Here is a 14,176-nt window from a genome sequence, read left to right on the forward strand (position 1 = left end):
TGTATACTTTTTCTCTATTTGGTATAAATAGTCTACTTAGTTTAAGATTTTCATGTGTGCCATTATATGATGAAGAGGCTTTCCTAGTCTCTTCAGATACAATGTGAATGAAAAAATTGGAGGGATATTGGAGAAATAAATATAAGACACAATATAAGATATAAGTTGGAGCTTACAAAATCTTAACAAAAGTTGTTTTTTCCCCCCTCTTTTTTTTTAATTTTTTTTAACGTTTATTTATTTTTGAGACAGAGAGAGACAGAGCATGAACGGGGTAGGGTCAGAGAGAGGGAGACACAGAATCTGAAACAGGCTCCAGGCTCTGAGCTGTCAGCACAGAGCCCGACGCGGGGCTCGAACTCACGGACCACGAGATCATCACCTGAGCCGAAGTTGGTCGCCCAACTGACTGAGCCACACAGGCGCCCCTCCCTCTCTTTTTGACTAAGACATTGTCTGATTCCCATGGCATGGTGGATGCCAGGGGTCTATCAAATCGCCTAAAATGTTTTGAGCCTAGATGTTATGTCTTTTTCTAACTTAAATAGAGATCCCAATTCAATAATTCTCAAGCTCAAGCGTACATCAAGATTTCATGCTGTGTCTATTTAAAATCCAGATTTCTGTGGTCCATCTTCAGAAGATTCTGATATAGTAAGTCTTCACAGGGACTTAGGAATTTGCACCTTGTAAAGCAGGCCATATCATTGTGATATTGGTGCTCTAGAGGTCACACTTGAAGAAACACTGCCATAGAGATTATGGCTTCTCTCTGCTATTACTATCACTTATTATAATTATGATTATTGTTATTATTTCCCTACTAAGATATGCACTTCCAATCAACTCTATAATTTTCTGAATTAGAGAACAGTAATAAGGAAGATCCAAAGCATTTTATATATTACTGTAATTGATTTTTGTATTTATATATGAATGTGAGTATTTAATTTTGGCTGTGTGTCCCAAATTTTCGTTCCATTGGCCATTAGTGGGTATTGTACAAGAAAAGAATTCCATGGTCAAATTGCTGACATAGTATGTGATAATACTTTGTCTTCTCTTAAGAAATTTCAGACACATGTTTGCACACAGAATTATGTAGCTTTGTTTTAATCAGGCTTCCCAAGATTCTGACTCTGGAATCTTCTTAGTAAGGGTCAACTATTAATATCTTGCAGAATTTCCTCACAGAGAACTAAGCCCCATCTTGCTTTCTTGTTAAGCCTGATATCTTTTCAGCAATTCAGGCTACTGCTTTGGTCTAAAAGTCCTCTCATTGGCACACTTGCAGCTTACATGGAGAAAGATCAGTCAGATGGCAATGTTGACAGCAGCTGAGACAAGGTGTCTTCCAAAGTAAATCCGATTATAGGAACTAAAAGATTTTCATATGGCTAAAGATTGTCTGTGACAGGTGCAGGTACTGTAAGAAGCCTTCCTGAGCCCTTCTTTTTGAAAGAGTTGGAAATAAAATCAGGTAGCCTTTGTGAGTGAAAAAAAAAAAGAATTCAACACTTAGTGGATGAAATTAAAAATATGTAAAGTCACATTTAGTAACAACTAGTGTAGACTGGACTATGGTCATATAAGCTTTATAACCATATTTGAAGAAATGTTCCTTTTTCATCACAGGGACCTGCAAAATAATGAACAGAAATAATTGTCAATGTACACAGCATTAGATAGAAGAATATGTTGTCAAACATCAAGAGTAATATTGTCTAGCAAGGTTCTGTCTTTTGGGGGAGAAAGGTGTTAAGTTGAGAGAAGCTTTAAGAATCATCCAAATTCCTAGTGTTGATTCCTTGGATAATAAGTAAATTTCTGGTTTAGTTTTTATGTTATTCTAAAGAAAGCCTATCTTGATCATAGCAATGTATGCATTTTTGTCAGAATAAATTCATAATTCTTATTGTAAATGAACAAATTAGTATTCTCTATTACATTCCAGTCTCTCAGTTTATAGTAAATTAACATCCCTGAGTTTGATCACATCTAAAGAACTACACAATTGATTTTCTGGGTAAAGAAGTTTCAGTATAACCCAGAATCACTGGGTAATGAATTCACGCTTTAAATGTAACCCCAAGAGATTTTTGGTAAACCATTACAAAACGCATCCCAGGCAAACCCCCATCTCTCTCTTTGCTTCTCTTCAAAATGCAACATATTCAATATAAAGATTTGTATCAGACCATCAGTCTTGTTTCTAATGAGGGTATTTTTGTTGTTTGGAGAAGAAAGTAAATTTAGTTTTTGCCATTTGCTGTCAGCTCCATGTTTAACAGGCTTTATTGAAGGGATTATTCACTTGAGAATTGGTGTCTTCGTTTATTGCTTTTTTTCAGAACTCTGGCAAAATAAAGGAATAAAAGGAAGTTACACTGAGTGAATATTTTATACTCTATTCTTAAATCTTGCAAATATAATTCCCACTGTTCCTCATCTAGAATCATTAGGTTAAACTTGGCTCATTCATGCAATTCCAACGGATATCTCTGTTGGGACTCAAACTGCTTAGTTCAGTCATTGTTAACTTTAGATGTTTTCTCTGCAGGTCATTTCCACCCAGTGGAAAAATATGTAGTTATTATAGACAATTGTAATGTGAATTAAAGTATACATAATTTTTAATACTTCCAGCGGTGAGTTCTTTCCTAGGAACTTCCTGAGATAAAAAGGTCTTTTCTGCTTTACTTCTCCCTCTAATCCAACATCCGAGATTATATAAAATTTAGAATATTTTTAGTACCTGTCACAAAAATATTAACCCATCAGATTTTACAGGAATTTGTGAAATCTCCTCACACATAACTACAGAATAATCTAAAAACTGACTTTATCTTATTGCATTTCAATTGAAAGATTATTTCATAGTTCTTTAAATACTTTTTATTTTGTTTCCTGGTCATTACTTTTTTATTTTATATATTTTTAAGCATTTATTTTTAAGTTATCTCTATACCCAACATGGGGCCCAAACCGACAACCCAAAGATCAGTCACATGCTCCACTGACTGAGCCAGCCTGGTGTCCCTCATTATTATGCTTTTAAAGAGAAATATCTGCTTACTGAGTTTCCTGATGTACACATCTGAAAATTGGGAAATGAGACTGTTCTTGGTATTTCTCTTAGCTGAGTTAATGGTAAATATCACTAGAGTATTAATCAGTACTATTAACACTGAGATTTGTGTATAGAGCAATTTAAATTAACCATTATCCCACAGATTTGCTCTAATACTATAATCAGAAAAGCTTTATAGCTATTCCAATAGGCAGGGTCCTATTGGACCCCCTCCCACTTGCCACCTGTTCTCTGGAAGGACAACTTATATATTATTTCATGTCAAAATGCCAATTCATTGCTTTCTTTTACCAACTTATAAGCAACTAAATTTATGTGGAATGAAAATTAATATTTGAGTCAACATCTATTTACATAAGTCTTCAAAAATATACTAAGACAAAGATTTATAATCAGATAAACTGCTTGTCAGAAATATTTATTTTGCATAATAAAATAAAACACCTGGGAAACTTTTCCAATTGATAACTTTCAAGAAAAGAATCATGAAAGTGGCAATTGAAAAGTGTCCTTAATTTTCAAGAATAATTTTTCTTAGTGTCTTATTTAACATGGCTTCATTATCACTGTATGAAATCACTACGCTTTTAAGAAATGAAGAGATATTTAAAAATCAATGGTTAGACCACACAAATAATTCATGATTCACTTTGAAATAACTCAGGGGACTATCTCTTCAGTTATTTTTCATATGTATTTTGAAATGTAATTATTTAGTACTTACATTAGGCCAAGTCCTGGGCATGGAGGTATGCACTAGAGACATATTAATGGATAATGGTCAAATGGGTTTTAAAAACTACTGGAGGAGTCAGAGTATCTCACAATGATTTACACCATTCCTAATTACAAGGTCCTTGAGAAGAAGAGTGTGCTCTTTTGTAAAAACTGACAAAGAAGGATGATTAGAAAATGGTATATGAAGAATAAATGACCTGTAAGACTTAGAGCTCAGGGAGAAATCTAGGCATGTGGAATCTTTATTCCATGTTTATTAATAATTCTAGAGCAAATCCTAAAACCCTATTATAGGGTTTTAAGCATGGAGACAATGCAATCCTGCCAGATTTATACATTTCCCCCCACATATTGTTATGGGAAAATTTCAAATATCCAGAAAAGTTAAAATCATTGTGCAGTAAACTCCCAAATATCCAGTACCTTGATTCTTTAACTGTAAATATTTCACTATATTTACCCTAACCCTCTCATCTATCCATTCATTTAGCCATCTACTGATCCACCTTATCTTTTGAGGCATTTTAAAAGCTGAGGTATAATTTACAAATAGAAATTTTTACTCTTTTTAGTATACCTTTTTTTATTATTTTATTTTTTATTTTTTTTCAATGTTTTTTATTTATTTTTGGGACAGAGAGAGACAGAGCATGAACGGGGAAGGGGCAGAGAGAGAGGGAGACACAGAATCGGAAACAGGCTCCAGGCTCCGAGCCATCAGCCCAGAGCCTGACGCGGGGCTCGAACTCACGGACCACGAGATCGTGACCTGGCTGAAGTCAGACGCTTAACCGACTGCGCCACCCAGGCGCCCCTAGTATACCTTTCTATGAACTTTGACAAAGCATGGTGTCTTGTTGCCACCACAATCAAAATACACAATTTAGTTTTATTTTTAATGCATTTCAAAGTTTTTTGAAACATAAATACATTTCACCCTATGCACATCAGTATGCACGTGCCTGCACACACACAGATAGACCCCAGGGAGCTAAGCAGTGCCAAGTGGAGAATGGAGCCATCACACCAAGCCCCACCCACCTGCCTCCTTCATGCACATTCCTCAGAAGACCAGTGTTTAGTCTACCCACTATAGTGTGCTGCCAAGTTTCAGTTCTAGGGGAAACTGGATGTAACTTCATTCAGCTTTCATTCTGTTTGCTCGTTCATTTGTTCATTTTCTTTGCTTCTGTTTTGCTTATGTTATTTTTTTGTTCTTTCTTTTTTTTCTTTCTCTTTCTTGGATATAGAAAGAGCAAATTTATTTTAGTTTTGTTGATTTATTTTATTTTCTTCATTTTATTTCACTCTATTCTGTTATTTAAAAACTTTTTTAAATGTTTTTATTTTTGAGAGAGAGAGAGAGAGAGAGAGAGAGAGAGAAGGAGAGAATGAGCATGGAAGGGGCAGAGAGAGAGGGAGACACAGAATCTGAAGCAGGCTCCAGGCTCTGAGCTGTCAGCACTGAGCCCGACATGGGGCTCGAAGTCATGAACTGCAAAATCATGACCTGAGCCAGTTGGACACTTAAGTGTCTGAGCCACCCAGATGCCCCCAATTTTTCAAACTTTTATTTTTCCTTTCTCTTTTTTCCCTTTTCTATCAAGGTTCTCCCAACAAGCAGACAGAATTCCACCTAGGATCTAGCTTCCTTTATTTGATTTTTTGGCTTTGTTTTGTTTTTAATTTTTTTAATTTTATTTTATTAATTTTTTTCTTCCTCCAAAATGACAAGATGGAAGAATTCACCCCAAAAGAAAGAACAGGAAGAAATAATGACCAGGGATTAATCACCACAGATAAAAGTAAGATGTCTGAACTAGAATTTAAAACCATAGTAAGAAGAATAGTAGCTGGGGTTGAAAACAAGCATAGAAGACACCAGACAATCCCTTTCTGCAGAGATAAAAGAAGTAAAATCTAGTCAGGCTGAAATTAAGAATACTACAGCCAAGATGCAATCTCAAATGGATGCCATGACAGCAAGGATGGACAAAACAGAGCAATGAATCAGTGATATAGAAGATAAAATTATGGAAAATAATGAAGCAGAAAAAAGAGAAAAATAAAGGTAAAAGATCATGATACAAGACTTAGAGAACTCAGTGACTTATTAAAGAGGAATAACATTCATATCACAGGAATCCCAGAAGATGAAGAGAGAGGAAAAGCGGCAGAAGGTTTGTGTGAGAAAATTATAGCTGAAACCTTTCCTAATCTGGGGAAGGACACAGACATCAAAATCCAAGAAGCACAGAGAACTCCCATTAGATTCAACAAAACCCGACTATCACCAAGGCATATCATAGTTAAATTCACAAAATATACAAGCAAGAAAAGAATCATGAAAGCGGCAATTGAAAAAGTGTCCTTAACCTATAAGGGAAGACAGATCAGGTTTGCAGAAGATGTGTTCACAGAACCTTGGCAGGCCAGAAAGGAGTGGCAGGATATATTCAATGTTCTGAATCAGAAAAATATGCAGCCAAGAATTCTTTATCCAGCAATTAGAATAGAAGGTGAGATAAAGAGTTTCTTAGACAAACAAAAACTAGAGTTCATGACCACTAAACCAGCAGTGTAAGAAATTTTAAGGGGGACTCTTTTTTTAATGTTTATTTATTTATTCACTTATTTATTTAATTTTTTAACATTTATTTTTGAGACAGAGAGAGACAGAGCATGAACAGGGGAGGGTCAGAGAGAGAGGGAGACACAGAATCTGAAACAGGCTCCAAGCTCTGAGCTGTCAGCACAGAGCCCGACGCGGGGCTCGAACTCACAGACTGTGAGATCATGACCTGAGTTGAAATCAGACACTTAACCGAGTGAGCCACCCAGGCGCCCCTAATGTTTATTTATTTTTGAGAGGGAGAGAGAGAGAAAGAGAGCAAGCAATCTGGGCATAGAGAGATAGAGACAGAGGATCTGAAGCAGGCTCTGTGCTGTCAGAACAGAGCCTGATGCAGGGCTCAAACTCATGACCAGTGAGATCATGACCTGAGCCAAAGTCGAATGTTCAACTGACTGAGCCACCCAGGCATGCCTAAGGGGGACTCTTAGTGGACAAAACAAAACAAAACAGACCAAAAGCAACAAAGACTAGAAAAGACCAGAGAAGACCACCAGAAAAAATAACTCTACAGGTAACACAATGGCACTAAATTCATATATTTCAATAATTATTCTAAATGTAAATGGACTAAAGGCTCCAGTCAAAAGACATAGGGGTCAGAATGGGTAAACGCAAGAAAAAAAACAAGACCCAATCTGTATGCTGCCTACAACAGACTTATTTTAAACCTAAAGACACCTGCAGATTGCTACTAGGTGTTTATCCAAAGGATACAGGTGTGCTGTTTTGAAGGGGCACAGACACCCCAATGTTTACAGCAATGGTATCAACAATAGCCAAAGTATGGAAAGAGCACAAATCTTCATCAACAGATGAATGGAGAGAGAAGATGTGGTGTATATATATATATAGAATGGAGGATTACTCGGTGATCAAAAAGAATGAAATCTTTTTGCAACAATGTAGATGGAACTAGAGTGTATTATGGTAAGTGAAATTATTCAAAGAAAGACAAATATCATACAACTTCACTCATATGTTAAATTTAAGATACAAAAGAGATAAACATAAGCAAAGGGAAGCAAAAATAATATAAAAGCAGGAAGGGGGGGCAAAACACAAGAGACTGTTAAATACAGAGAATAAACTGAGGGTTGCTGGAGGGATTGTGGGTGGAGGGATGGGCTAAATGCGCAAGGGGTATTAAAGAGGACACTTGTTGGGATGAGCACTGGGTGTTATATGTAGGGGAAAAATCACTGGATTATACTCCTGAAAGCATTATTTCACTATTTGCTAACTTGGATGTAAATTAAAAAAAAAAAAAAAAGAAACTGGGAAGGCAAAACAAAAAACAAAAAACAAATTAAAAACAACAAAAAACAATACAAAACAACAACAAAAAACCCCCAAAAATCAGACACCTGCAGATTGAAACTACGGGAATGGAGAACCATATATCATGCTAATGGACATCAAAAGAAAGCCAGAGTAGTCATACTTATATCTGACAAACTAGATTTTAAACCAAAGACTGTAACAAGAGATGAAGAAGGGCATTATATCATAATTAAGGGGACTTCTATCTCCAATAAGATCTAACAATTGTAAATATTTATGCCCCAACATGGAGAAACCCAAATATATAAATCAATTAATCACAAACATCTTTATGAGTTTCTTTAAACTCAGTGATAATAATACCATAATAGCAGGGAACTTTGACACACCACTTACAGAAATTGATAGATCAGCTAAGCAGATAATCAACAAGGAAACAATGGCTTTGAATGACACACTGGACCAGATGGACTTAACAGATATATTCAGAACATTTCACCCTAAAGCAACAGGATATACATCTTCTAGAGTGACTATGGAACATTCTCCAAAATAGATCCCATACCGGGTCACAAATCAGCCATCATCAAGTACAAAGAGATCTGTAGCATGCATATCATTTAATTAGGGTTCAAGATTTATTTAAGATTATTTCTATTTCTTAAGGTAAGAAAAAAGAACTGTGAAAAGCACAAGTGATATCCTTTCTACGAGCATTGACAAATGCATAAACCTAAACTGCAACCCCTATGAAATGATCTGAGAAGTTCAAAAAATTGTAACTATATAGTTGATATTAACTAGACTTATTAAGGTGATCATTTTTCAGTATATACAAATATCAAATCATTACACTGTACACATAAATCTAGTATAATGTCATGTGAAATGTCAATAAAAAAAGATATAGTACATTTCTATCACCCAGAAAATTGCTATATGCTCCTTTGCAGTCAATTCCTGTTCCCACTCTCCCCTTCTCACTGGCAGCTAGTATTCTGATTTTTATTTTTTTACCATGGATTAGTCCTGCCTATTCTAGAATTTCAGATAAATAGAATCCAAGAATATGCTCCATGTAAGGCTTCCTTCAATTAGCATGACATTTTTGAGATTCAGACATACTGAGCTGATCAGTCTTGTTTTGTTTTTTTTAACTTTTGAGTAGTATTTTGTTGTATCAATATATAACACTCTTGTAGGCTACCTGAGCCATTTCCAATTTGGCTATTATAAATAAAGTTACCATGGACAGTCTTATACAAGGATTTTAGTAAAATATACATTTTTCATTACTCTTAAGTAAATATCTAGGATTGGAATTTCTTGGTTATGGGGGTAATATATGCTTAGTTTTATCTATTTTTTTAATCTAGACCTTATTCCAAAGGAATTGTATCATAAACTTAATTGTTTTCTTTTTTAAGTGTATTTATTTTAAGAAAGAGATGGGTGGGGAGAGACAGTGGGAGAGAATATCAAGTAGGTTCCATGCTGTCAGCATGCTGTCAGCTCAGATCTAGTTGTGGGTCTCTATCCCTCAAATGGTGAGATCATGACCTGAGTTGAGATCATGACCTGACCCCAAATCAAGTCAGATGCTCAACCAACTAAGCCATCCAGTCCCCTCATAAACTTAATAGTTTGTAGAGTGATGTTGCCTATAGGATAGAGAATGGCCTGGAGACAGGTAAGTGTAAATAAGGGAAGAGAAATGCAATGTTTGGGCATAATAGCGGATAGTGGAAATAGATAAGAATGAATATAATTAAGATGTATTTAGGAGATAGAATCAACAAGGCTTGGTAGTGGACAGGATTTAGGGCAAGGGAGATGGATTAGTCAAGTTTCAGGTATGAACAAAGGGTTGATGGTGGTATGATTAAACCAAGATGGAGTTTTAATGAGGTACCATGTTTAGAGGACAAGTCCTGAGCTCCATTTTAAACCCGTGCACTTTGATGTGCCCATCTTCTCTCTTGGAATAGCAATTAGCTGATTTGCATCAATTTATACATTGTCAGAACCAGAAAAAAAAATGAAGTGCAGCCCGTTTTGCTAAGTACCAAATGGATTTGTATTTTCCAAATCTGCCCTTCCCTTGAACTAAAATTCTAAGTAGTAGATCCTCACAATTTACCCAAAAAAGGGAACACAGATTTCTATTATTTCTTAATGTTTAAAGCTATCCTATTAAAAATATAACCTATTAAATTATATTTATTTCAATGCCTTGGAATGTATGACGTGTTTGAAAAAAATCAGAGCACTTTGACTGGACAAAAAGATGATTTATTACATAAGACCTAATTAGGATAAATGAGGGCCATGATATGGTACAATATTTTCACAGATGGTTGAAATCACTTTGGGAAAAGCTTGGATTCAACTTCATCTATATAAGCTGCTTAGAATAATTTACATGGAATTCAAAATAAATAAGTTTATTAGCAGTTTAACGCATTAAGCATAAAAAATGCAAACGCTAATTATAACTCTTGTTGAAGTTATTGCAGAACTAAAACTCTTTAACCAATAATGTCAAATAAATTTAGTCTTTAAAGAGACTTTTAAAGGTCTTTGTAATTTGTGTTTTGCTAAAAAATAATGTGACTACCTAATGTTACAGAGGATTCCACTAGAAGTGATTTTAGGTACCATCTTAGCCAGAACACACTCTTCCAATTTAGGTATCCTTGATATAAGGTAATGATATTTTTAATAATTATGCAAGGCTATACATATATATATATATATATATATATATATATATATATATGATAACAAAAATGAGAAGATATGCTACATATAAAAAAGGGATCTCTACAAACCATTGAATCACTAAACGTGTTTTTATTACTCACAGTTTTCTAAATGTTGAGAAAAACAATTCAAAATCTGCATTAGCAGATTAATCTCATGTTACACCACCTAACATAGTTATGTAAAATAATAGGAGTTGTCATTAAAATGTAATTAAAGATTCACTATTCATGCCAAGCTGTCAACAAGCCTCATTTTGCTTAATTATCTACAGATTTTCAGGACCACCTGTTTTCAGGAGGGCTTTTCATTTTGAGGAGGTCAATAAAAGGAAAAGAAAATGAAGATTGTGCCAACCTCTTTGTCCATGATCCATTTGTTCCTGACTGAAGAGTGACTCTAGCTGTCGTTAATGGTTGGTATTTCACTCTGATGTAGTGATCCTAGGCTTTTAACAGACATTTGCAAAGTGTGGCTCTAAACTAGAAAGCAAAAGAACTATTTATTTTTTATTTTTATTTTTTTACAATGGCACAATTTGGTTTTATTAGTAAATAAATTTATATTTAAACACAAAATGCATATTCTTTTGAAAAATGGAAAACAAACAGATGCCAAGTCACTGGGTGATGACGCCTTAGTTTCCTAGGGTCCACTGGCAGTAATCACTATGTTAAAGTTGAAAATGTGAAGTTTAAAGTGCCTTTTTCTGTCTATCCTTCTCTCTTGGTTATCATATTTTAATTAAAAAAGAAATATTTAAACAAATATGACTTAAATCCTGCAAAACCTGATATTTGGTAATAGTAAATTTGGTGATTTTTTTTTTTATTGGCCTGTGAAAGGCTCCTATCCTATACTTCTCTCTGAAAGCTACATAAAGTTTTTATTCATTAGTAACACATTGTTTCCTACTTGCTTTACTAGGTCAAGAAACATATGAATTTTAATTAGAAAGATTATATTAGTTTCCTATGATGTACATCAATATATGTAAAATGATGTTTAAAATTAAAGAATATTAAATGGATTATTTACAAGAGTTGACAATGAGAGAAGATCCTTGACTTACATAAAAAAGTAATCTGTAGTAGCTGCATAGTCAGCATTTTATTTGTTTTTGGTTTTGTTTTCCAAAACACTTGGAGATTCACTGGCATTTAAAAAGTAAATATTTACAAACTTGTTAAATCACATATTGTACATTTCTTGAACTAGCGCATTTGTTATGGGGATGCAGGGTATGAAAGTGGTTAAGAACCAGGCTTTAGTATCAAACTGCTTGGGTTTGAATCCCAGCATTATCATTTTCTAAAAATGATCTTGGAGAAGTTACTTAATCTCTCTCTGATTTGATAGCCACATCTATAGAATAAAGATAAGATCATTCCCAAATGCTTAACAATGCTATGAACAAATAAGGACACAAAAAGTGGCTGTTCCAGGTAAGAAATGAAGTCTTGGCAAGAGATGAAGCTCCATGACAACAGGTCCTGGCCACAGGTCATAGCACTTGCATTCATATTGGGCATGGGTGGTGAGTAGGAAAGGATCACCTCTTCAGCCATCCTGTCTGGAAATATTTTTCTGGGGCCACATATTAATGGGAATGGCACATTCAGGCAGGGAAAATGGAGCTCACCTTGAGACCAATGGAGTGCTGGGGATAAAGTCTGAAAAGGGAGTTGAAAGTATATGGCCTCCTGGTTATGAGAATCCACCCCAGAAAAAAGCAAAAGACTTGGGCTGGTATGGCAAGTGAGTGTATGTGTCAATGGACTCACAAAATGAAGGTTGTTTTAACATTATCTACTACATACCAAGCACCCTGCTGAGAACTGGTGAGACAAAGCAGAACATGCTAAAGGACCAGGAATTACCCTGCAGGAGAAGGGATAGACATGTACACATAGTTATAATACAATCTTGCAAACGCACACATACAATCTGCCAAAAAAATCTTCGGAGGGTGCCATTAGAATTTATATCATGGGGGTGCCTGTGTGGCTCAGTCGGTTAGTGTCTGGCTTCAGCTCAGGTGATGATTGCATCGTTCATGGACTCAGACTCCATGTTGGGCTCTGTGCTGACAGCTCAGAGCTTGGAGCCTGCTTTGGATTCTGTGTCTCCTTCTCTCTCTCTCTGCCCCTCCCCTGCTTGTGTGTGTTCTCTCTCTCTCTCTCTCTCTCTCTCTTTCAAAAAAAAAGAAACTTAAAAAGAATTTATATCATGGGTCATGCATTCAATTTACATATGTTTCCTTCCATATCACCTTATTAATGAGAAAAACAATGACTTGAAAGAAAAACAGTTAAAATATCTGACTACCAATACATATGGTGTTTAATTTTAGATGTCCAGACATTTCTACTTGGAGACCAAGACAACCTTAACATTCCCCTCACCTTGACAAAACTTTACCCAGTTTCTTTCCTGCCTCTAGGTTCCAACTTCCCTTTTCTTGAACATTTACTTTAGAAAACTTGTAATTGTGAATCCTTCCTCTGTCCCTTTGAGATATAAGTCTTCTTAAAAAGTTCTTGCCACTTATAGAAGCCAGGAACGTCTTTCTCAAAGACCTGGGAGCCATCCTTTTGAAATAAAATCAAGGAAGATAACACCTCAACTTCTATTCTTATGTAGGACCCTACCAACGGAAGAGAAAGTTTACTTTTTCTTGGGGGTAAAGCTACTTAGGAAGTGCAGATGGCTTATGGTTCCCTCACCTCAAATCCCAAAAACTCTGCCCTTTTTTTTTTTTTTAATTTTTCAACGTTTTTTTATTTATTTTTGGGACAGAGAGAGACAGAGCATGAACGGGGGTGGGGCAGAGAGAGAGGGAGACACAGAATCGGAAACAGGCTCCAGGCTCCGAGCCATCAGGCCAGAGCCTGATGCGGGGCTCGAACTCACGGACCGCGAGATCGTGACCTGGCTGAAGTCGGACGCTTAACCGACTGCGCCACCCAGGCGCCCCAAAACTCTGCCCTTTTTATCTCTGAGAACATGAGCGTCCTCATTTGGTCTGTGCTTTCTCCTCTATCACTGGCAACAGTATTAGAATAAAATCAACTTCTGTTTGCTCATCTTGTCCAAGTTGATTTTTAACAGTGACCAATACATTTTGCCAATGTTGCTTTCAGAATTTCTTAAAATTCACCATGTTTAATTTGCCTATCTTTTGGATGCTGCCCTATGTGATCCTACTTCCTCTTTTTTTGGATGAAGGATTTCTCTCTACTGAAAAAGATCCATTTTTTCCATGCATGCTCTGATTTCTATCCCCTCACTTTTTAAAAAACTTGGCTCATTAGTCCTTCATCCTCTTTCCTGCAACACCGATACCACTAGATAAACTAGAACTTTACAAGCAGCTTATAAATGTGCTTTAGTATTTTCTGCTTTTAAAATAAAACCCTGTCTTGATTCCCACCACTGTTTTCTTGTTTCACCATTCACAGAACAAACTTCTCAAGAGTTGTCTACACAGTGAATCCATTTATTGACCTCCTATTCACTCCTCAACCTTAACCCACTTATAACTGGCTTGTGCCATTTGTCCACTAAAACTGCTGTTGTCAAGATCATCAGTGATCTCCCTCATATAAAATGCAATGGACACTTGTCAACAGCTTTTGACACAGCTGGGAAAATTTTCCATCCAAAGA

The 14,176-nt window shown here is 35.7% G+C and overlaps 1 long non-coding RNA gene across 1 annotated transcript; it reads right to left on the minus strand.

Moving 5' to 3' along the window:
• Positions 1 to 778: 778 nt before the first annotated feature.
• On the minus strand, positions 779 to 10,978 carry LOC131509478 (uncharacterized). Its single transcript, XR_009260519.1, has 3 exons — positions 10,866 to 10,978; positions 2,315 to 2,355; positions 779 to 1,639 (listed from the first exon to the last, which is right to left on the minus strand). It is a non-coding gene; the product is annotated as an uncharacterized LOC131509478 (long non-coding RNA).
• Positions 10,979 to 14,176: the final 3,198 nt, after the last annotated feature.

Source organism: Neofelis nebulosa, chromosome 4 (genome assembly GCF_028018385.1).
Source record: "Neofelis nebulosa isolate mNeoNeb1 chromosome 4, mNeoNeb1.pri, whole genome shotgun sequence".
NCBI classification, from domain to species: Eukaryota; Metazoa; Chordata; class Mammalia; order Carnivora; family Felidae; genus Neofelis; species Neofelis nebulosa.